Below are 23,456 nucleotides of genomic sequence, written 5' to 3'. Positions count from 1 at the left end.
GTGCTCTCCCAAGCACTTAGTACAGTGCTCTGCACAAGGTAGGTGATCAATAAACACGATTAATTGACTGATCGATTACTGTATTGTTCTTTCCCTGTACTGATCTATAAATTGAAGGTAATAAGGAAAATAAATCTCCTTCAAATGGTCTTTTCTTGTATACTTTATATACCTGTACCCTTTAATTTCCCTGTAGACTTCCTGGGGCTCTCACTTTACCGGTCCTTTCCCTTCTTAATTAATTAATTGTGGTATTTATTAAGTGCTTACTATGAGTCAAACACTATTCTAAACACTGGGGTAGATACAAGCTAGACATGTTGGACACATTCCCTGTTCCACATGGGCCTCACAGTCTCAATCCCCATTTTTACAGATAAGGTAACTGAGGCACAGAGAAGTGAAATTCATTCAATCACATTTATTGAGTGCTTACTGTGTGCAGAGTACTGTATTAAGCACTTGGAAAGTACAGTTCCGCAACAAATAAAGACAATCCCTACCCAACAACAGACTCACAGTCTAGAAATGACTTGCCCAAGGTCACTGAGCTGACAAGTGGTGGAGCTGGGATTAGAACCCAGGTCTTCTGACTCCCAGGCCCGTGCTCTTCCCACTACGCCACGCTGCTTCCTTTCAGTTCGCCTGAAATTCCAGTCCCACCCTCTCCAATTTCCTAGCTCACAAGGTGTCCTTTATCATGGTGATGGCCTGCAGTGTAGATCGAGTTAGTTCCTGGAGAAAGATTTCCCAAACTAATTTCCCAAATGCCCTTTAAGGGAAAACATAGTAGAAATATCGTCCTCACCTTACCTGGATAATGGGTGTCAGGTCCCACGTGGCCAACTCGGTACCTGACATTATATTAGAAGGTTCGTATGTTGGGGCCACTGAGGGAATGATTACCACAACTTAGTCAGAAACTAAATAATTTACTATGCAGCATGCACTCAACAGAAAATCAAAGATTCATCTATAGCAAAGAACACGATCATACCCCACCCTTTCCAGCGTGGCTCAGTGGAAAGAGCACGGGCTTTGGAGTCAGAGGTCAAGCGTTCGAATATCGGCTCTGCCACTTGTCAGCTGTGTGACTGTGGGCAAGTCGCTTACCTTCTCTGTGCCTCAGTTACCTCATCTGTAAAATGGGGATTAAGACTGTGAGCCCCACGTGGGATAACCTGATTCCCCTGTGTCTACCCCAGCGTTTAGAACAGTGCTCTGCACATAGCAAGTGCTTAACAAATACCGTTATTATTATTATTATTATTTCCAGGCATAGAATTTATCTACTGCAAGGTGGTCAATCTCACTGGGCAATCAGGTCTTTATCGAGCCAGACTGGCCCGGGCGTCCCCAACCTAAGAGGTTCCTGGGCTCAGCCTCTCTCTGCCTTCCCTTCGGAGGACAGTGAGTAGCGACATGGATCTCATTTCACCATCCTCTTATTCTATTCTTGTCGACTGTAACATCGAGCTTCTTCCTGGTATGTCCTAATCCATTACTACCAAACGATTTGCTCGATTTTTACATTTCGGGATGACAGTGCAGTTTTCTTTCTTCTCCAGTTTTCCTTTCTTCTCCCAATCACTAAACCAGGGGTCCCTCCACTTTGACAGGATGTGATAAGCAGAAGGCTGGGGGTCGTGTTTGTTGAGCGAGTTCATTTAGGAAGTAGATTAAAGGACGAGTTAATGTTAAAAAGAGTTAGTTTCAAGAAGTTGTCCAGGGGTCGAGTTAATGCCGAGATCTTTAGCTTAGTTAATTTTCCTTCAATCCTCCACCCCAGCCACAGCAAGGGCATGGCCCTGGATCACTTCCAGTGTCAGAGCTGTGAGGAGCCCAGTGCGGGGGCCTACAAGCCTGACATCCCTTTCCTAAAGGCAAACAACAGAGTATTAGGTGAATCCACAACCGTAAAAATGCGAGGAATAAAACAATGCGCATTATCATTTGGGCTTTGCTTGGAGCCTATCTGTCCATCCGGTCGTGATCACGGAAGCGATCCGCAGAACTTTTAACATGTTGCTTACGCAAGGTGCGAACCACACTGGTCAATGGGGTGACCCAGGTGTACAAATTATAGTCGCTTTCTAAGCAAGTCACAAATTCATGCAAGACAAGTAGTCACGAATGTGGATTTCATCCACTTAAACATCTGTGTCCTTCCTTACGGAAGAGAGTGCTGGTGAAATTATTCTGTTCATAAATCAATCAGCCCTTTCCCCACTATTTATCCTTATTTTTTCCCCACTACACCCTATCTGGAAAGCCTTCACTTCTCTCAAACTAACCTACTCTCTGTGCCTTGTTCTCATCTCTCTGACTGCCAATCTCTTGCCAATGCCCTCTTTTCGGGTTGGAATTCCCTCCCTCTTTATATCTGGCAAACCACTATTCTTCCTATCTTCAAGGCTCTTCCATAATCTCATCTTTTCTAGAGGCCTTTCCTTCCCTCTCCCCCTCTAGACTATAAGGTCAATGTGGGCAGGGAATGTACCTGTCTTATTGTTATATTGTACTCTCCCAAACGCTTAGTACAGTATTCTGAACACAGTAAACATTCAATAAATACGTTTGACTGAAGGACTACCTACTGATTAATCGCTCATCTCCTTCCCTTATTTCCCTTTACCTACTGCTACTTCAGTCCATCTTCTACTTGGATAAACACTTGGATACTCATCCTCTTACCTCTCTGTTCCAGAACTATTGCATACATATCTTTAAAACGTCTTTCTTCCCTAGATTTCATAAATCATTGTCTACTAACTCTGTTGTACTCTCCCCATTATTGTTGTTTATTGAGTTTTTACTGTGTGCAGAGGACAGTATAAAGAGTATTGAAAGTGCAGAGGACTCTCAGTACAGTGCTCTGTACACAATAAGTGTACAACGAGCTCACACTCTAGAGGCGGGGAGACAGACATCAATACAAGTAAACAGAAATCAATATAAATAAATAAATTACAGCTATATACATAAGGGCTGTGGGGTGGGGAGAGAGGGGGAAGAGCAAAGGGAGCAAGTCAGGGTGACGCAGAAGGGAGGGGGAGATAAGGAAATGTAAGGCTTAGACTGGAAAGGCCTCTTGGAGGAAATGTGACTTCAGTAAGGCTTTCAATTCAATCATATTTATTGAGCGCTTATGTGCAGAGCACTGTACTAAGCACTTGGAATGTACAACTTGGCAATAGATAGAGACAACACCTGCCCAACAACAGGCTCACAGTCTAAACAAGCGGGAAAGTGTAATTGTCTGGCAGATTTAAGGAGGGAGGGCATTCCAGGTCAGAGGTAGGACGTGGGCCAGGGGTCGGTGGCGAGACAGGCAAGAACGAGGCACAGTTAGAAGGTTAGCACCAGAGGACCAAAGTACGCGGGCTGGGATGTAGAAGGAGAGAAGCGAGTTGTGGTAGGAGGGGCCAAGGTGACGGAGTGCTTTAAAACCAATGGTGAGGTGTTTTTGTTTGATACGAGGTAGATGGCAACCACTGGAGGTTTTTGAGGAGGGGGGTGATAAGTCCTTAACGTTTCTGTAGAAAGATTATCCGGGCAGCGGAGTGAAGTATGGACTGAAGTGGGGAGAGGCAGGAGGTTGGGAGGTCAGAAAGGAGGCTGATGCAGTCGTCTAAGTGGGATAGGATGAGTGATTGTACTGATGTGTCAGCGGTTTGGATGGAGAGGAAAGGGCAGATTTTAGCGAGGGTGTGAAGATAAGACTGACAGGATTTGGTGATGGATTGGTTATGTGGGTTGAATGAGAGAATGGTGTCAAGGATAACACCAAGGTTACAGGCTTTTGAGACAGGAAGGATGGTAGTGCTGGCAACAGTGACGGCAAAGGCCAGGAGAGGACAGAGTTTAGGTGGGAAGATAAGGATCTGTTTTGGACATATTAAGTTTGAGGTGACAGGAGGACAACCAAGTAGAGATGTCTTGAAGGCAATAGGTGATGCAAGCCTGGAGAGAGGGAGAGAGATCAAGGGAGGAGATGTAGATTTGGGTGTCATCAGATTTGGGTATCATTCGCATAGAGATAGTAGTTGAAGCCTTGGGAGCGAATGATTTCTCCAAGAGAATGAGTGTAGATGGAGAATTGAAGGGAACAGAGAACTGAACCTCGAGGGACCACTCCCCCCCCGCCCCAAAGTTAGGGATGGGAGCGGGAGGAGGAGCCTGTGAAGGAGACTGAGAATGAATGGCTAGATAGATGAGGAGAACCAGGAGAGGACCAAATCAGCGAAGCCAAGGTTGGATAACGTAACCAGGAGAAGGGGGAGGCCCACAGTGTCAAGAGCAGCGGAGAGGTCGAGGAGGATTAGGATGGAGTAGGAGTCGGATATAACAAGAAGGAGATCATTGGTGACCTTTGAGAGGGTGATTTCAGTGGAGTGAAGGGGACGGAAGCCAGATTGGAGGGGTCCAGGAGAGAATTGGAGGAGATGAATTTGAGACCGTGGATGTAGACAACTCACTCAAAGAGTTTGGAGAGGAAAGGTAGGAAAGAGAAGGAGTGATAAATGGAGGAAGCTGTGGGGTCAAGCCAGGGTTTTTTTTAGGACGGGGGAGACATGGGCATGTTTGAAAGCAGGGGAGAAGAAGCCACTGGAGAGTAAACAGTTGAAGATGGCTGTTAAGGAGGGAAAGAGAGAAGGAGCGAGAGTCTTAATAAGGTGCGAAGGAATGGGATCCGATGTGCATACGGAAGGGATGGTATTTGAGAGGAGGCAGGAGATTTCTGGAGATACTGCTGGGAAGGATGGGAAATTTGAAGAGGGGGCCGTGAGGAGGGGGAATGAGGAGGGGGAAGGGTGATTTTAGGGATCTCACACCTGATGGTATTAATTTTCTTAATAAAGTAGATGGCCAGATATTTGGGGGCAAGAGATGGGGGAGGTAGTGGGACGGGGGCCTGAGGAGGGAGTTAAATACCTTGAACAACTGGCGAGGGTGATGGGCATGGGTGTCAATAAGGAAAGAGAAATAGTTTTGCCAGGCAGAGGAGAAGGCAGAGTTAAAGCAAGTTAAACCAGAATCCTGCATTCTGATATGATACTATGAATTTTATTGCTCATCACTGGTCCGAATTTGGTCCTAGTCTATGCAAAACAAAGGAAAAAAAAGAAAGAATTTCTTCAAATGTGTCCAAAAATAAATTGCAATTGGGAGTCAGTCGGATAGACAGGAATTGGACAGATTCTAAACAGCAGCACATTTTCAAAGTCAGCTAGGATTAAAACTAATCAGAGATCATTGTTAGGGTTAGTAACCCAGGTTTGTAAGAGCAGGTTTGCATACGATGATGGGAAGAGACAACATGTTCCCACCGTTCTCCATTTACACTCACTCCCTCGGTGAACTCATCCGCTCTCACGGCTTTGACTACCATCTCTACGCAGATGACACGCAGATCTACATCTCCGCCCCTGTCCTCTCCCCCTCCCTTCGGGCTCGCATCTCCTCCCGCCTCTGGGACGTCTCCACCTGGATGTCGGCCCGCCACCTAAAACTCAACATGAGCGAGACTGAGCTCCTCATCTTCCCTCCCAAGCCCGGTCCGCTCCCAGACTTCTCCATCACCGTGGATGGCACGACCGTCCTTCCCGTCTCTCGGGCCCGCGATCTCGGTGTCATCCTTGACTCGTCCCTCTCGTTCACCCCACACATCCTATCCGTTACCGAGACCTGCCGGTTTCACCTCTACAATATCGCCAAGATCCGCCCTTTCCTCTCCACCTAAACGGCTACCTTACCGTTACGGGCTCTCGTTATATCCCGGCTAGACTACCGTGTCAGCCTTCTCTCCGACCTCCCTTCCTCCTCTCTCGCCCCGCTCCGGTCTATTCTTCACTCCGCTGCCCGGCTCATCTTCCTGCAGAAACGATCTGGGTCTGTCACTCCCCTTCTTAAACAACTCCAGTGGTTGCCCATCGACCTCCGCTCCAAACAAAAACTCCTCACTCTAGGCTTCGAGGCTCTCCATCACCTCGCCCCTTCCTACCTCTCCTCCCTTCTCTCTTTCTACCGCCCACCCCGCACGCTCCGCTCCTCCGCCGCCCACCTCCTCGCCGTCCCTCAGTCTCGCTTATCCCGCCGTCGACCCCCGGGTCACATCCTCCCGCGGTCCCGGAACGCCCTCCCTCCTCACCTCCGCCAAACCGATTCTCTTTCCCTCTTCAAAACCCTACTTAAAAATCACCTCCTCCGAGAGGCGTTCCCAGACTGAGCTCCTCTTCCCCCTCTACTCCCTCTGCCATCCCCCTTTACCTCTCCGCAGCTAAAGCCTCATTTTCCCCTTTTCCCTCTGCTCCTCCACCTCTCCCTTCCCATCCCCACAGCACCGTACTCGTCCGCTCGACTGTATATATTTTCGTTACCCTATTTATTTTGTTAATGAATTGTACATCGCCTCGATTCTATTTAGTTGTCATTGTTTTTACGAGATGTTCTTCCCCTCGACTCTGTTTATTGCCATCGTTCTTGTCTGTCCGTCTCCCCCGATCAGACCGTAAGCCCGTCAAACGGCAGGGACTGTCTCTATCTGTTGCCGACTTGTTCATCCCAAGCGCTTAGTACAGTGCTCTGCACATAGTAAGCGCTCAATAAATACTATTGAATGAATGAATGAATGAATGAATGAATGAATGAACACTGACACTGTATCTGAATGAGGCTCTCTGTCCAGCCGCAGTGAATAAAACAATAAATAATAATTATTAAATACTACTTTGATTGAGTGCATGGCACTATATTCAATGTTTTGGAGAATACAACAGACTTAGAAGATATGATCCCTGCTCTCAAGCAGATTACAAGCAAGCGGGAGAAAGAGTCCTTAAAATAAATAACAAGTAGGAGGAAGCAAATCAGTTTAAAGAATTGCATTTCGGAGGGATTCATTCATTCATTCAATCATATTTATTAAGTGCTTACTGTGTGGAGAGCATTGTACTAAGCACTTGGAACATACAGTACAGCAATAAAAAGGGGCAATCTCTGCCCACAGTGGGTTTACAATCTGGGCAGGGGAGACAGACATCAAAATGAGTAAACAGGCATCACTCTGAGGTGAGGTGAGTACCCAAGTGCTTTTTTACCCCTTATATAGACTGTAAGCAGAATTGTGGACGGGGACTGTGTCTCTTATATTGCTATATTATACTCTCCCAATTGCTTAGTACAGTGTTCCGCATATGGTAAGTGCTCGATAAATATGATGGATTGATTGACTGATTGATTAGGGAGTGAGGGCTCAAGTGTGTAAGTCATGCAGTAATGGGGGAGATGGTTCAAAGGGATGAGAAATTAGTCAGGAAAATCTTCTTGAAGGAGATATGATTTTGGTAGATCTTTGAATAACATACTAGCGGTATTAGCTAAGTGCTTATTATATGCCAAGCACGGTTCTAAGCACTAGGATAGATACAAGATAATCAGGTTGGACACAGTCCCTGCCCCACAAGGGGCTAGCAGTCAAAGTAGGAAGAAATAGAATTGAATTCCCATTTTACGCATGAGGAAACTGAGCGACAGAGAAGTTAAATGATTTTCCCAAGTTCACACAGCAGACTAGTGTCAGAGCTGGAATTAGAACCCAGCTCCTCTGACTTCCAGGACCACGCTTTTCTCCACTAGACCACACTGGTTCCAGGTGAGACTAGTGGTGGTCTGTTGGATGTGGAGCGGGAGGGAATCCCAGGGGGTTGAGAGGGAGTCTGCAGACGGTCTGAGATGAAAAAGATGTAATCGTGGTACCCGAGTAGCTTGGCTTGCAGGAACCAAGTGTATGAACTCGTTATAGTGAGAAAGGATTGAAGAGACATTGGGAGGAGAGGGTTGATTAAAGGATCTTAAAGGGTTACTGGAATATCTATCTCTGGTGGTTGAGAACTTTTTATATAGTATTTGTTAAGCCTTTACTTTGCACCAGAACTACACTGGGGTAAATATGTGCTAATCAGGTTGGACAGAGTCCATGTCCCATGTGGGACTCTTGGTCATATCCCCATTTTACAGATGAGGTAACTCGGGCACAGAGAAATGAGGTGACTTGCCCAAGGTCATGCAGCAGACAGGTGGTGGATCTGGGATTAGAACCCAGGTCTTTGCTCTATCCACTAGGCCACGCCTCTTCTCCCCTTTGTGACAGAGAACCTGAGCCCCAAGGTTGGCACAAGAATAATCTACTGCTAAATTAATAATAATAATAATAATAATTTTGATATTTGTTAAGCGCTTACTATGTGCCGAGCACCGTTCTAAGCGCTGGGGGAGATACAGGGTAATCAGGTTGTCCCACTTGAGGCTCACAGTTGATCCCCATTTTACAGATGAGGGAAATGAGGCACCGAGAAGTGAAGTCACTTGCCCGAAGTCATACACCTGAAAGGTGGCCGAGGCGGGATTAGAACCCATGACCTCTGACTCCTAAGCCCGTGCTGTTTCCACTGAGCCCTCACTGTGGGTACTTACTAGAGGAGTGGCGCGGCTTATTGGAAAGAGCATGGGCCTGGGAGACAGAGGTCACAGGTTCTAATCCCGGCCCCACCACTTCTCAGCTGTGTGACCTTGGGCATCTCACTTCACTTCTCTGCATCTCAGATGTGAGCCCGTCATTGGGCAGGGATTGTCTCTATCTGTTGCCAAATCGTCCATTCCAAGCGCTTACTACAGTGCTCTGCACATAGTAAGCACTCAACAAATACTATGGAACAAATGAATACCTCATCTGCAAAGTGGGGATTAAGACTGTAAGCCCCACGTGGGACAAACTGATTACCTTGCATCTCCCCCAGTGCTTAGAACAGGGGTTGGCACATAGTAAGGGCTTAACGAATACCATCATTATTATTCATTCCCCCCCTCCCCTCCCCATTTACTTTGTTTCCACTCCATTGGAAGCCTCTCAACCTGAACAACGGCAGGTGACAAGCCTCAGTAGAGGATGGACGATTTCATCATTTATAGCCTTTGGTCTCCTGGAGGGGCCTGGTCTCAGATGGTTTCAACTAGAAGCTTGTGATCCATCCCTCTTACGCCTTGATCACACCCCCCTCCAGCCTGGAACTCCCTCCCCTTTCATCGTGGCTCAGTGGAAAGAGCATGGGCTTTGGAGTCAGAGGTCAAGAGTTCGAATCCCAGCTCTGCCACTTGTCAGCTGTGTGACTGTGGGCAAGTCACTTCACTTCTCTGGGCCTCAGTGACCTCATCTGTAAAATGGGAATTAAGACTGTGAGCCCTCCGTGGGACGACCTGATTATCCTGTGTCTATCCCAGCGCTTAGAACAGTGCTCGGCACATAGTAAGCGCTTAACAAATACCAACATTATTATTATCTGGGTGGATCACCGGTCTCCCCTTCTTCCAAGTGTTGCTTCTAACCCTGGCTCCACTACTTGTCTGTTGTGTGACCTTGGGCAAGTCACTTCACTTCTCTGGGCTTCAGTTACCACCTCTGGAAGATGGAGATTGAGACTGTGAGCCCCACATGGAGAAGCAGCGTGGCTCAGTGGAAAGAGCCTGGGCTTTGGAGTCGGAGGTCATGGGTTCGAATTCCTGTTATGCCACTTGTCAGCTGTGTGACTGTGGGCAAGTCACTTAACTTCTCTGTGCCTCAGTGACCTCATCTGTAAAATGGGGATTAACTGTGAGCCTCACGTGGGACAACCTGATGACCCTGTATCTCCCCAGGTGCTTAGAACAGTGCTCTGCACATAGTAAGCGCTTAACAACTACCAACATGGGGCAACCTGATTACTTTGTACCTTCCCCAGTGCTTAGAAGGGTGCTTGGTGCATAGTAAACATTTAACAAATATCATAATAATAATTATCGTCATTATTATAATTGTCTGTCCAGATAGCACAGAGCAGCATGGCCCAGGGGATAGACCACAGGCCAGGGAGTCAGAAGGCTCTGGGTTCTAAACCCGGTTCTGCCTCTTGTCTGTTGTGTGACCTTGGGTAAGTCATTTAACTTCTCTGAGGTTCCTTCATCTGTAAAACGGGGATTAAGATTTTGAGCCCCAGGGGGATCGGGGACTGTGTCCAACTCAATTATCTTATATCTAGCCCAACGCTTAGTCCAGTGTCTGACACATAGTAAGTACTTAACAAATGCCATAATAATAGTCATTATTATTATCATTATCTCTGTAATTCAGGTCATGGCAAGCAACAGTGTTGTTTGGATTTTGTTTTGGACTTGAGCTCTGAACAACGATCAATCAATCCATCAGTCCAGCAGTGGTATTTTTTGAACACTTACTATGTGCAGAACCCTTAGAAGAATACATTTTAACCACCATGAATTTGGTTGCGTTATTTTTTTTTCTGCTATAGCCGCTTTGAGTTGTGAGTAGTTGGAGTTAATCAGCAGTCTTTAAGATAAGCAACCAATCGATGTTTTTCATTGTGTTAATTGATCAATCAATCATACTTATTGAGTACTTACGCTATGCCAAGCACTGTACTAAGCCCTTGGGAGAGTACAATACGACAATAAAACAGATATATTCCCTGCCATCTGTTGGATGTGGAGTACTTACTAAGAGTTCGAGGGAGTATAATAGAGCTGGTAATAAATCGATGAACGGAATTTAAGGAGCGCTTACACCGTTCAGAACACTGTATAGTTCTCCACTGCACTTGGGAACGGACCCTACCAAAGCGTTAGTTGAAATGAGCCCTGCCCAAAGGACCTTAATTGCCTGGAATGACAGTTTATAGTTCTGTCTAGTGCCTTCCACTAGGGTTGAACCTGGTTTGAAAGGAAGCAACTTGTAAGTCGTCGTATGCTCATTCTTTCCTTCTGAATCCAAATCGCTGTCACGTTAGTACAATCACTCATCCTGTCCTGCCTGGATGACTGCATCAGCCTTCTTTCTTATCTCCCAACCTCTTGCTTCTCCCCACTCTAGTCCATACTTCACTCCACTGACCAGATCATCTTTTTACAGAAACGTTCAGGGCATGTCACCCTCCTCCTCAAAAACCTCCAGGGGTTGCCTATCCACCTCCATAGCAAACAAAAACTTCTCACTATTGGCTTTAAGACTCTCCATCACCTTGGCCCTTCCTACCTCACCTCCCTTCTCTCCTCCTACATCCCAGCCCTCACCCTCCGCTCCTCTGGTGCTAACCTTCTCACTGTGCTTCCATCTCACCTGTCTCGCCGCCGACTCCTGGCCCACACCCTGCCTCTGGCCTGGAATGCCCTCCCTCCTCAAATCTGCCAGGCATTCACTCTCCCCCACTTCAAAGCCCTACTGAAGGTGCATCACCTCCAGGAGGCCTTCGTGACTACACCCTGCTTTTCCTCAGCTCCCACTTCCTTCCGTGTCATCATGACTCGCTCCCTTCCCTCTTCCCTCCACCGCCCCACAATACTTATGTATATATGAACAAATCTATAACTTTATTTATGTATATTGATGTCCATTTACTCGTATTAATGTCTTTCTCCTCACCCCTAGACTGTGAGCCTGTTGTGGGCAGGGATTGTCTCTCTTTATTGCTAAAGTGTACTTTCCAAGTGTTTAGTACAGTGCTCTGCACACAGTAACCGTTCAGTAAATACAACTGGATGACATATGATTAAAGGAAATGCCCACTTCAGTTGCTGGTTGGGACTCTTGCTCACTCTAAACTAAGCTCAGTGTGGAAAGGAAATGTGTCAGTTATATTGTACTCTCCCTGGCACTTAGTACAGTGTTCTGCAAACAGTAAGCATACAATAATAATAATAATAATGATGGCATTTATTAAGCACTTAGTATGTGCCATTGGCTGACTGACTTATGAAGACTCTTGGAGAGCCAGCAGATGGCTTCTGATCTAATCTGAATCAATAATGTGAAGGTGGAAAGCCTCTTCCCCCTCTGAGGATGACACCTGGAGAGTTTCCAGTACTCTCCCAGTCCCGGTTACAGGAGAGAGAGTCAAGCAGAGGCCTGTCCATTCCATTCCCACCTTGGCCAGTGGCTAGTGACCGGCAGGACATCTGCTACAAGTCAGAATTTACCTGTGCTGGGTAGCAACGGCACGGGACGCAGTCGAGGACGGAGACTCAAGTTGACTGGGCGGAAGGAGGCAGTGGTCAACCACTTCCATATTTTTTCCAAGAAAACGCTACGGAAACACTACCAGAACAACTGTAGATGGAGGTGGGGTGTTCTGGGAGAGATGTGTCCATGATGTCGCTATGGGTCAGAGGCGACTCAACAACATAAGACAAGACCCCCGGGCTTAGAATAGTGCTTGACACATAGTAAGCACGTAACCAATTCCATCATTATTATTATAATAATTAACAAGTATTGCATTGATTCTTTGTCTCTCCAGGCTGTGTGGTAGGATTTGTTTTTGCCTCAAAGAAGACCTTTCTACATTTATCAGCATCTTGTAGTATTTCCAGCCACGTAACAGCTATTTTACCATCCCGTGATGCAGGTAAACCTTGTTCTCAGCAACAAAACGTACAAAAGCATCATAAACATTGCAAATCTTTCCAATCCCTGTTTAGTTGTTACCGCTGTCATTCTATAGTGGGATTTCAGGACTAGAAACCCCAGAAAATTGCACTACCATTTAAGAGCAGTCTATTTCTCCAAAGAATCGGCTGTCTTCAAACCGATTCACGTTTGCTCTGGAATCGAGGCGGTAAAGAAAACAGAAAGTAAATGATCCCTGTGAATACTTGCAGCATTTGTAATATGTTTCATCTAAAATAGCAAACTTAGGATGATGTGGTATGTGTCTGGCACTCCACTTGTGAGAATCTCTGCGCTTCAAAGTGCAGAAGCAGCATAGCTTAGTGGGTAGAGCAAGGGGTGGCAGTCACAAGAACCTTGGTTCTAAAACTAAGTCCACCACTTGTCTGCTGTGAGACCTTGGGTAAGTCACTTCACTTCATTGTTCCTCAGTTACCTCATCTATAAAATGGGGATTAAGACTGTGGGCCCCATGTGGGACATGGACTGTGGCCAACCTGATTAGCTTGTATCTATCCCATTACTTTGTTCAATGCCTGGCACATAGTAAATGCTTAAAAAATGCCGTAAAAAAAAATTCTCCCAAAAACAGTTACTGACAGGGGCAGCCTATAAAACAGTAGGGCAGTTGGTGGTCAAGGAAGACCTATCAAGGGGAAAAGGCCTTGAGAATAAGTGAGAATTTCATTTCCAACATTCTTTTTCTCAGCAATCAAACCAGCACAATGAGAAAAGAAAAGCTTGCCTTTTAGGGACACAGTGGTAAAATAGAAATATAAAGTGACTAGAATACAATACAATATCAAAAAAACAAGAAATCAAGACTGCCCCAACATAAAATGGGGTACCAATCAATCAATCACATCCACTGAGTGCTTACCAGGTGCAGAACACTCTACTAAGCACTTGGGAGAGCACAGTTCAACATAAAAGCCGGGACTAAAGCCCTGAACTCTTCAGGCTTTTCTCCTTTTCTCTAACAATAATAATTAATGATTGTGGTGTTTGTTAAGCACTTACTATTTACCAAGCAGTGTACTAAGTGAACAGGGAATGTATCTATTTTTTGCCATATTGGACTCTCCCAAGCTCTTAGTACAGTGCTCTGCACACAGTAAGTGCTCAATAAATAAGATTGACTGAATGAATGAATAAATGCATGAATGGATAGATACAAAATAATCAGGTACAAGGTGGGTCTCATATTCTATGCAGGAGAAAGAACAGGTATTGAATCCCCATTTTATATATGAGATAACCGAGGCACAGAGAAGTTAAGTGATTTGTCCAAAGGTTGTGACAGAGTCAGGATTAGAACCCAGGTCCTCTGACTCCCAGACCCAAGTGAGCTCTTTCCACTAGGCCACACTGCTTCCCTTCGCCTTGGCATATGCTCACAATATGTTCTGAGGCATTCACTGGTATTTCTGATGTGATATTGCTGGCACTTCAAATTTTTCTGGCATTTACATGGATGAATTTGAAAGACCATTTAATTGAACCCGAAACCACATAATTATCATAATTGCTCCTTTGCCTTCATGCTTGGAACTTCACTGTGCATCAGCTTTGTAAAAAGTAGCAGTTGAACATTTCCTGGATTTTCCAAACCATGGCAGGAAACCATTCCAAATGATTTCCAAATATACAGAAGCAGCATGACTTGGTGGATACAGTTTGGGCCTTGGAGTCAAAAGAAACTGGGTTCTAATCCTGGCTCCACCACTTGTCTGCTGTGGGACCTTGGGCATGTCACTTAACTTCTGTGTCTCAATTACTTCATCTGTAAAATGGAGATTAAAACTGTGAGCCCAACACACAACAGGGACCGTGTCCAACCTGATTAGCTTGGATCTACTCTAGATTTTAGGACTGTAAACCCCATGTGGGCAGGGATTGTCTCTCTTCATTGCTGAACTGTACTATCCCAGTGCTTAGTACAGTGCTCTGCACCAAGTAAGCACTCAATAAATATGATTGAATGAATGAATACAGTGCCTGGCACATAGTAAGGTCATAACAAATACCATTATTTCAAAAAAAAAATTAATAAAAGGGCCTCGGTTCTAATCCCAGTTCTGCCACTTGTCTGTTGTGTGACATTGGGCAAATCACTTCACTTCTCAGTTCCTCAGTACCTCATCGGAAAAATGGGGATTAAAACTGTGGGCCCCATGTGGGAGATGAACTATGTCCAACCCGTCTAGCTTGTATCTACCCCAGCCCTTATTAGTCAGTCAATCATATTTATTGAGTGCTTACCATGTGCATAAATCTGTACTAAGCGCTTGGGAGAGTATACTGTAACAATAAACAGACACATTATTACAGTGTCTGGGTCATAGTAAGTGCTTATCAAGTACCATTAAAAAAAATGACAGACAGTAGAACTGTTCAGGACCAGCTGGCATGTTTGGAACAGGGAATTGGCTTGAGGTGCCTTGCAGTGGACAGTGGGAAGACCGTGGCAGAATGTACCTTAGACAGCAGGCAGAAAGCGGAGAGAGGGTGGTCATTTCAGAGGTAACCACCTTTTTTTCAGAGAGATCTTGTCTTCAAGTAGGAGAAATGAAAACCGCACCAGGCACTCTGGTTAGTGAATCCAAAAGGTCATCTGTGCTTTATACAAAATAGAAGGGATGATAAAATGATAAAAGCAGTGATCATAATAATAATGATAATAATATTTGTTGCGTACTTATTATGTGCCAGAAAATGTACTAAGCACTGGGGTGGATATAAGAGAATCCATTTGGACACCTAAAACTCAACATGAGCGAGACTGAGCTCCTCATCTTCCCTCCCAAACCCGGTCCTCTCCCAGACTTCCCTATCACTGTGGATGGCACGACCATCCTTCCCGTCTCTCAGGCCCGCAATCTCGGTGTCATCTTCGATTCGTCTCTCTCGTTCACCCCACACATCCTATCCATTACCGAGACCCGCCGGTCTCACCTTTACAATATCGCCAAGATCCGCCCTTTCCTCTCCACCCAAACGGCTACCTTACCGCTACGGGCTCTCGTTGTATCCCGGCTAGACTACTGTGTCGGCCTGCTCTCCGATCTCCCTTCCTCCTCTCTCGCCCCGCTCCAGTCTATTCTTCACTCCGCCGCCCGGCTCATCTTCCTGCAGAAACGCTCTGGGCCCGTCACTCCCCTTCTTAAACACCTCCAGTGGTTGCCTATCGACCTCCGCTCCAAACAAAAACTCCTCACTCTAGGCTTCGAGGCTCCCCATTACCTTGCCCCTTCCTACCTCTCCTCCCTTCTCTCTTTCTACTGCCTGCCCCACATGCTCCGCTCCTCCGCCGCCCACCTCCTCACCGTCCCTCGGTCTCGCCCATCCCGCCGTCGACCCCCGGGCCGCGTCCTCCCGCGGTCCCGGAACGCCCTCCCTCCTCACCTCCGCCAAACTCATTCTCTTCCCCTCTTCAAAACCCTACTTAAAACTCACCTCCTCCAAGAGGCCTTCCCAGACTGAGCTCCCCTTCTCCCTCTACTCCCTCTACTGCCCCCCCTTCACCTCTCTGCAGCTTAACCCTCTTTTCCCCCCATCTCCCTCTGCTTCTCCCCATCTCCCTTCCCATCCCCTCGGCACTGTACTCGTCTGCTCGACTGTATATATTTACATTACTCTATTTATTTTGTTAATGAAATGTACATCGCCTTGATTCTATATAGTTGCCATTGTTTTTACGAGATGTTCTTCCCCTCGACTCTATTCATTGCCGTTGTTCTCGTCTGCCCGTCTCCCCCGATCAGACCGTAAGCCCGTCAAAGGGCAGGGACCGTCTCTATCTGTTGCCGACTTGTTCATTCCAAGCGCTTAGTACAGTGCTCTGCACATAGTAAGCACTCAATAAATACTACTGAATGAATGAATGAATTACACAGTCCCTGTTCCACATGGGGCTCACAGTCTTAATCCCCATCCTACAGATGAGGAAACTGAGACACAGAGATGTTAAGTGACTTGCCCAAGGTCACACAGCAGACAAGTGGTGAAGCCAGAGTTAGAATCCAGGTCCTTTTGATTCCTAGGCCCGGGCTCTTTCCACTAGTCTCCACTGCATCTCACACTGTTATGAATTGGCCTTAGCAGCCTCTGCTACACAGAATAAAATCTGATTGCTAGAAACATCATTTTCTGTTCTGAAGGACAGTTGAATATACTCTTCCCAGAATTTAATAATCATAGTAGTGACATATTCTAAGCATTAACAATGCTCAAAGAATTTTACCAAAAACTGGGGAAAGAAATCAGGACTGATTCAGATATAGTTCTTTGCCTACAAGGACTTCACAGGAGAGAGAAGGGAATAGAAATATCAAGGTAAAATCAGAGAAACAACAATTCTACTACAGAAGCAATGTGGCCTAGTGGAAACAGCACGGGCCTGGGGGACAGAGGATCTGGGTTCTAATCCTAGCTGTGCCACATGTCTGCTGGGTGACCTTGGGCAATTAATTTAACTTCTCTGTGCCTGTTACCCCATCTGTAAAATGGGGATTTAATCATGTATTCCTTCAATCATATTTAGTAAGCATTTACTGTGTGCAGAGCACCATACTAAGCACTTGGGACAATACAATACAACAATAAAGAGTGACAACGAGCTCACAGTCTAGAGGTGGGAGACATGCATCAATACAAATGAATAAAATGACATATATTCATTCATTCAATAGTATTTATTGAGCGCTTATTATGTGCAGAGCACTTTACTAAGCGCTTGGAATGAACAAGTCGGCAACAGATAGAGACAGTCCCTGCCGTTTGACGGGCTTGCGTGGCTCAGTGGAAAGAGCACGGACTTTGGAGTCAGGGCTCATGAGTTCGAATCCCAGCTCTGCCACTTGTCGGCTGTGTGACTGTGGGCAAGTCACTTAACTTCTCTGTGCCTCAGTTCCCTCATCTGTAAAATGGGGATTAAGACTGTGAGCCCCACGTGGGACAACCTGATTCCCCTATGTCTACCCCAGAGCTTAGAACAGTGTTCGGCACATAGTAAGCGCTTAACAAGTACCAACATTATTATTATTAATCGGGGGAGACGGACAGACAAGAACAATGGCAATAAATACAGTCAAGGGGAAGAACATCTCGTAAAAACAATGGCAACTAAATAGAATCGAGGCGATGTACAGTTCATTAAAATAAATAGGGTAAAGAAAATATATACAGTTGAGCAGATGAGTACAGTGCTGAGGGGACGGGGACGGCAGGAGCAGAGGGAAATGGGGGGAAAAGAGAGTTAAGCTGCAGAGAGGTGAAGGGGGGGTGGTAGAGGGAGAAGGGGAGCTCAGTCTGGGAAGGCCTCTTGGAGGAGGTGAGTTTTATATACAAAAGTGCTGTGGGGCTGGGATTGGGGAAAAGAGCCAAAGAGCAAGTCATGGTAATGCAGAAGGGAGTGAGAGATGAGGAAAAATGGGGCTTAGTCTGAGAAGGCCTCTTGGAGGAGATGGGCCTTCGTAAGGCTTTGAAGAGAAGAAGAGTCGTTGTCTGGTAGATTTGAGGAGGGAGGGAGGTTCCAGGCCAGAGTCTCCCTCCTAATTAGACTGTGAGCCCCATGTGGGATAGGGACTGTGTCCAACATAATTAACTTGTATTTGCCCCACTATTTAGAACAGTTCGCTGATGAAATTAGGCTTTGCCTAGAGGCTAGGACCTGGGAGTCAGAAGGACCTGTGTTCTAATCCCAGCTCCACCATTTGTCTGCTGTGTGACCATGGAAAGTCACTTCACTTCTCTGGGCCTCAGTTACCTCATCTGGAAAATGGGGATTAAGACTGTGAGCCCCCTGTGGGACAGGGACTGTGTCCAATCTGTTTAGCTTGGATCTACCCCAGTGCTTAGAACAGTGATCGACACATAGTAAGCACTTAACAAATTCCATCACCGTTATTATTACCTAGTCAGGGTAGGTGGGGAGGGCTATCTAGAAGCAGCAGCTGGAGAAGCAGCATGGCTCAGTGGAAAGAGCCCGGGCTTGGGAGTCAGAGGTTATAGGTTCGAATCCAGGCTCTGCCACTTGTCAGCTCTGTGACTGTGGGCAAGTCTCTTAACTTATCTGGACCTCAGTTCTCTCTTCTGTAAAATGGGGGTTGAGACTGAGAGCCTCATGTGGGACAACCTGATTACCCTGTATTTACCCCAGCACTTAGAACAGTGCTCTGCACTAGGAAGCGCTTAACAAATACCAACATTATCCAGATCACCTCAGAGCCCTGGAGTTCTGATCAGGGTGGGGAGTCATTCATTCATTCAATCATGTTTATTGAGCACTTACTGGGTGCAGAGCACTGTACTAAGCGTTTGGAAAGTACAATTCCGCACCGGGGTGCGTACAATACGATAACAGACACATTCATTCATTCGATCATATTCATTGAGCACTTACTGCAAACAAAGTGCTCAGGTGAGTACAATACAACAGCAAACAGATACATTCCCTGCCCACAACGAGCTCATAGTCCGAGGGTGGGTGGGGGACAGATATTAGTACACATAAAATAAATGAATAAATAAATAAATTACAAACATATACTTCTGTACCGTGGGGCTCGGAGTTCTAAGGTAATGTCACCCTGAGAGATAGAGGGGCTGTCTCAGATCTGATTGCGTCAAAACTATCCCACATTTATCGCAGTGTTTGGCACACAGGTTTACCGATTACCACATCTACTATTAGACTGGAAACTCCTTGATGGTGGGGATGGTGTCTACTAATTTTATTGTGATAAGAATCATAATAATTGTGGTATTTGTTAAGCGCGTACTATGTGTCAGGCACTGGAGTAAGCTCTGGTGTGGAAACAAGCAAACTGTCCCTCATGGGGCTCACAGCCTTAATCACTCTTTTACAGAAGAGGAAACTGAGACTCAGAGAAGTGAAGTGACTACCCCAAGGTAACACAGGAGGCAAGCGGCGGGGCTGGGATTAGAACCTAGGTGCTTCTGAATCCCAGGGCTGTGCTGCATCCACTAGGCCATGTTTCTCCTAATCAGTCAACCTATCAGTGGTATTTACTGAGTTCGTAATATGAGCAAAGCACTGTACTAAACACTTGGGAGAGTACAATGTAACAGAGTGAGCAGACACACTCCCATAAAGCCTACAACGCGCTGACAGTCTAGAGACAAGCTTGCTAAATAAATGCCAAGGATCGATCTATTTATTTAGAATAGCAGGATGACATAGTGGATAGGGCATGGGTTTGGAAGTCATAACGTCATGGGTTCTAATCCCAGCTCCACCACTTGTCTATTGTGTGACCTTGGGCAAGTAACTTCACTTCTCGATACTTCAGTTACCTCAGCTGGACAATGAGACCAAATTTTTTCTGTCCCTCCATTGAGGTGCAAGGATTTTCATTCCACAGATTTAAAAACAAATTAGAAGAAATTTAGCAAAACTGCAATTACCATAAAGAAGTATAATTTGCCTCAGGCAAAATAACTACCTTTCATACAATTGTGAGCAAGGAGAGAAATGATTTGTTTTGGATAATGATAATAATAATGTTGGTATTTGTAAAGCGCTTACTATGTGCAGAGCACTGTTCTAAGCACTGGGGTAGATTTACAAGGCAATCAGGTTGTCCCACGTGAGGCTCACAGTCTTTATCCCCATTTTACAGATGAGGTAACTGAGGCACAGAGAAGTGAAGTGACTGGCCCAAAGTCACCCAGCTGATAAGTGGCGGAGCTGGGATTCGAACTCATGCCCTCTGACTCCCAAGCCCGTGCTCTTTCCACTGAGCCATGCTGCTTCTCATATGGAGATGGTGTAGCTCTAGCTCTAGCTTGGACTCATAGGTTTAAGAAACAAATGTTTATGCTGAAAATCTTAAAACTTAATTTTCATGGTGACCTCTATCAGAGTGCATGCACAATCCATGGGAGAAAAATCCAATTGCTCAAGTTATTTAAGCTCAAAATAGTTGTCCTCCTTAGGAAAAAAACAGCAATTTAAGGCTTTTACAAAATGAAATGTTTAATTGAGAGTAAAGCAATAATTTACCATGCAAACACAAAAAGTTCCGTAATTTGTTAAACAGTCACACTAAGATCACATCGTGTAAACTGAACCAGATTTCCAAATCTGTTCATAAACACCAGAGGGTGTAGCTCTAATCCAAAGGGGTCTCTGCACATTTTTCACCTAAATCCCAGTTATTGTGCTGCTGTCCACTTACATATCCAGCTGTGTGCCTGATGTGGGGTTTTAACAGCTTTCAGGTTTCATTATATGTGGCTTAAAATCTTAATCGCTAAGAAAGAATATAGGCCAACTCCCCCTTTTCTTGTCTTTTACGCCAAAAATGATGGTTGCTGAAAAATTTGGATATTTGGGCATTGATTCCTCCCAGTTTTGTTGTGTTTTCCTGTGTACATTTTGTCTTGGGCAGCTGGGCAGCTGGGGAAGGTAAGAATCAGTCAATCAATAATCAATGGCATTTATCGAACGCACACTGTGTACAGAGCATTGTACTAAATACTTGGGAGGGTACAATACAACAGAGTTAGACATGTTCCCTGCCTACAATAAGCTTACAATCTAGAGGATGGAATGAAAGCAAAGGCAATGGAGGGAGGAGAAGGGAGGGGGAAGGAAAATAGAGGAGGAGAAGGGAGGAGGAGGAGGTAGAAAAAAGAGAGAGGACGAGGAGGAGGGAGAGGAGGAGGGAAACTGAGAAGGGAGGAAGAGGAAATGGAGAAGGAAGAGGGATGAGGAAGAAGGAAGACAGGAGGAAGATAAAAAGGAGAAGGAGGGAAAAGGAAGAGGGTTGTCTTCACCATACTCCTTTTGTTTCTTTTTTACCCTCCAACCCCTGTTGTTTAGGGGTTTTTTGGGTTTTTTTTATTTGGGTATCTGTTAAGCACTTACTGTGTGCCAGGCGTTGCATTAAGCACTGGAGTAGATATGAGGTAGTCAGTTTGGACACAGTCCATGCCTTCTGTGGGGCTCACAGTTTAAATATCCATTTTACAGATGAGGTAACTGAGGCACAAATAGGTGAGGCGAACTGCCGAAGGTCAAACAGAAGACAAGTGGCGGGGCCGGAATTAGAACCCAAGTCCTTCTGTGGTCTATCCACTAGGCCAGGCTGCTTGTAGGGAACAATTCACATAAAAGTCTGATGAAAAATCCACTGATCCCCAACCTTTGCTATTTCTTCTCCACTATGACTACACCAGGATGCCCCAACTCTGTCCCTGGTAAAGCATGGCTCAGTCGCACACCTTACAGATTAGAGAGAAGCAGAGTTAGTTCTGGAATGCTAACACGGAGGCTTGGGACAGGGAAGATAAAACAACCAGCAGAAGCAGAGAGTAAATAATTAGGTGCTCTCGCTTGGAGGAGGATGGACAGAAAACCTGTCAACCAACACTGTTATATTGTACTCTCACAAGTGCTTACTACAGTGTTCTGCACACAGTAAGCGCTCAGTAAATACGAGTGATTGATAAATTCATTTGTAGAAGCAGCGTGGCTCAGTGGAAAGAGCATGGGCTTGGGAGTCAGAGGTCATGGGTTCTAATCCTGGCTCCGCCACTTGTCAGCTGTGTGACTTTGGGCAGGGCACTTCACTTCTCTGGGCCTCAGTTACCTCATCTGTAAAATGGGGATGAAAACTGTGAGCCCCACGTGGGACAACCTGATCACCCTGTGTCTCCCCCAGCGCTTAGAACAGCGCTTTGCACATAGTAAGCGCTTAACAAATACTATCATTATTATTAGTAGTATTATTATTACATGTTTCTCCATATCTCCATCACCACCCCGGATAACCATGAGGACTTGCACGTAAGCATGATGAATTTTGTTTCACCGCTGGGCAGGGCACATGATGCAAAAAATTTCATCCTAGTGAGATAAGTCCTGCTTCCCCTTGCCTTCCCCTCTTCACTCCATCCTCCCAGGTCTTTGCATTCCCAGCAGTTTCTCTGCCTTTCTAATTCATTCATTCATTCATTCATTCAATAGTATTTATTGAGCACTTACTATGTGCAGAGCACTGTACTAAGTGCTTGGAATGTACAAATTGGCAACAGATAGAGACAGTCCCTGCCCACTGACGGGCTTACGGTCTAATCGGGGGAGACGGACAGATAGAAACAATAGCAATAAATAGAATCAAGGGGATGAACATCTCCCGAAAACAATAACAATAAATAGAATCAAGGTGATGTACATCTCATTAACAAAATTAATCGGGTGATGAAAATATATATAATCCCCTCTCCTGTGACCCTAAAGATCCACCTGTCCTCTGCAAACCCCTTCTACTTTTCCCCACCCACCCATCTACTCTTCATTCCCTGTACCCACCCTCTCTCACATCCCAGTGGCTCCCTGGACCTCTCTACCCTCCATCAGCTCTCCCTGGCCCGGGCCCGTGATCAACTTTACCCACTGCTTTTCTTTTCTTCCCCTTTGTTAAAAAAAACCTAATTCCACCGTGGCCACCAGTCCTGAAAGAGAAGCTGGATTGGATGAAGACGAACGAGCAGTAAAGATTGGAAGAAGGACTATAAACAACCTTCATAATGCTGATGATACAACCCTACTAGCAGAAAGTGAAGAAGACTTGAAGGGCTTATTATTAAAAGTTAAGGAACAGAGCAAAAAGATGGACGGATATTTAAACGTCAAGAAAACAAAGATCATGACAACTGGAAGTTTTAATACATTTGCAGTGGATGGAGAGCAGATTGATATAGTTGACAGTTTTTCTCCCCTGGGATAGATAATCAATAATAAAGGAAATAGTAGCCAAGAAATACTCCAAAGATTAATGTTAGGAAGACTAGCTATGAAGAGCCTGGAAAAAGTCATGAAATGCGCTGATGTAACGACTGCCATAAAAATTGAGGTCTGAGCTCTGCAAAGTCACCGCTCCCCTTCTCCTTCTTCCCCTCTCCCGCTCCCAACCCTCTCCCCTACTTTCCCATC

At 45.6% G+C, this 23,456-nt stretch overlaps 1 long non-coding RNA gene across 1 annotated transcript; it reads left to right on the top strand.

Annotated features, from left to right (window-relative positions):
* Positions 1-8: 8 nt before the first annotated feature.
* LOC114809093 lies at positions 9-23,456 on the top strand. The gene is made up of 3 exons (XR_003756851.2): positions 9-38; positions 12,345-12,452; positions 22,974-23,456. It is a non-coding gene; the product is annotated as an uncharacterized LOC114809093 (long non-coding RNA).

The sequence above is a fragment of the Ornithorhynchus anatinus genome, chromosome 2 (genome assembly GCF_004115215.2).
Source record: "Ornithorhynchus anatinus isolate Pmale09 chromosome 2, mOrnAna1.pri.v4, whole genome shotgun sequence".
NCBI lineage: Eukaryota > Metazoa > Chordata > Mammalia > Monotremata > Ornithorhynchidae > Ornithorhynchus > Ornithorhynchus anatinus.
This window is presented reverse-complemented; position numbering and strand designations above follow the sequence as displayed.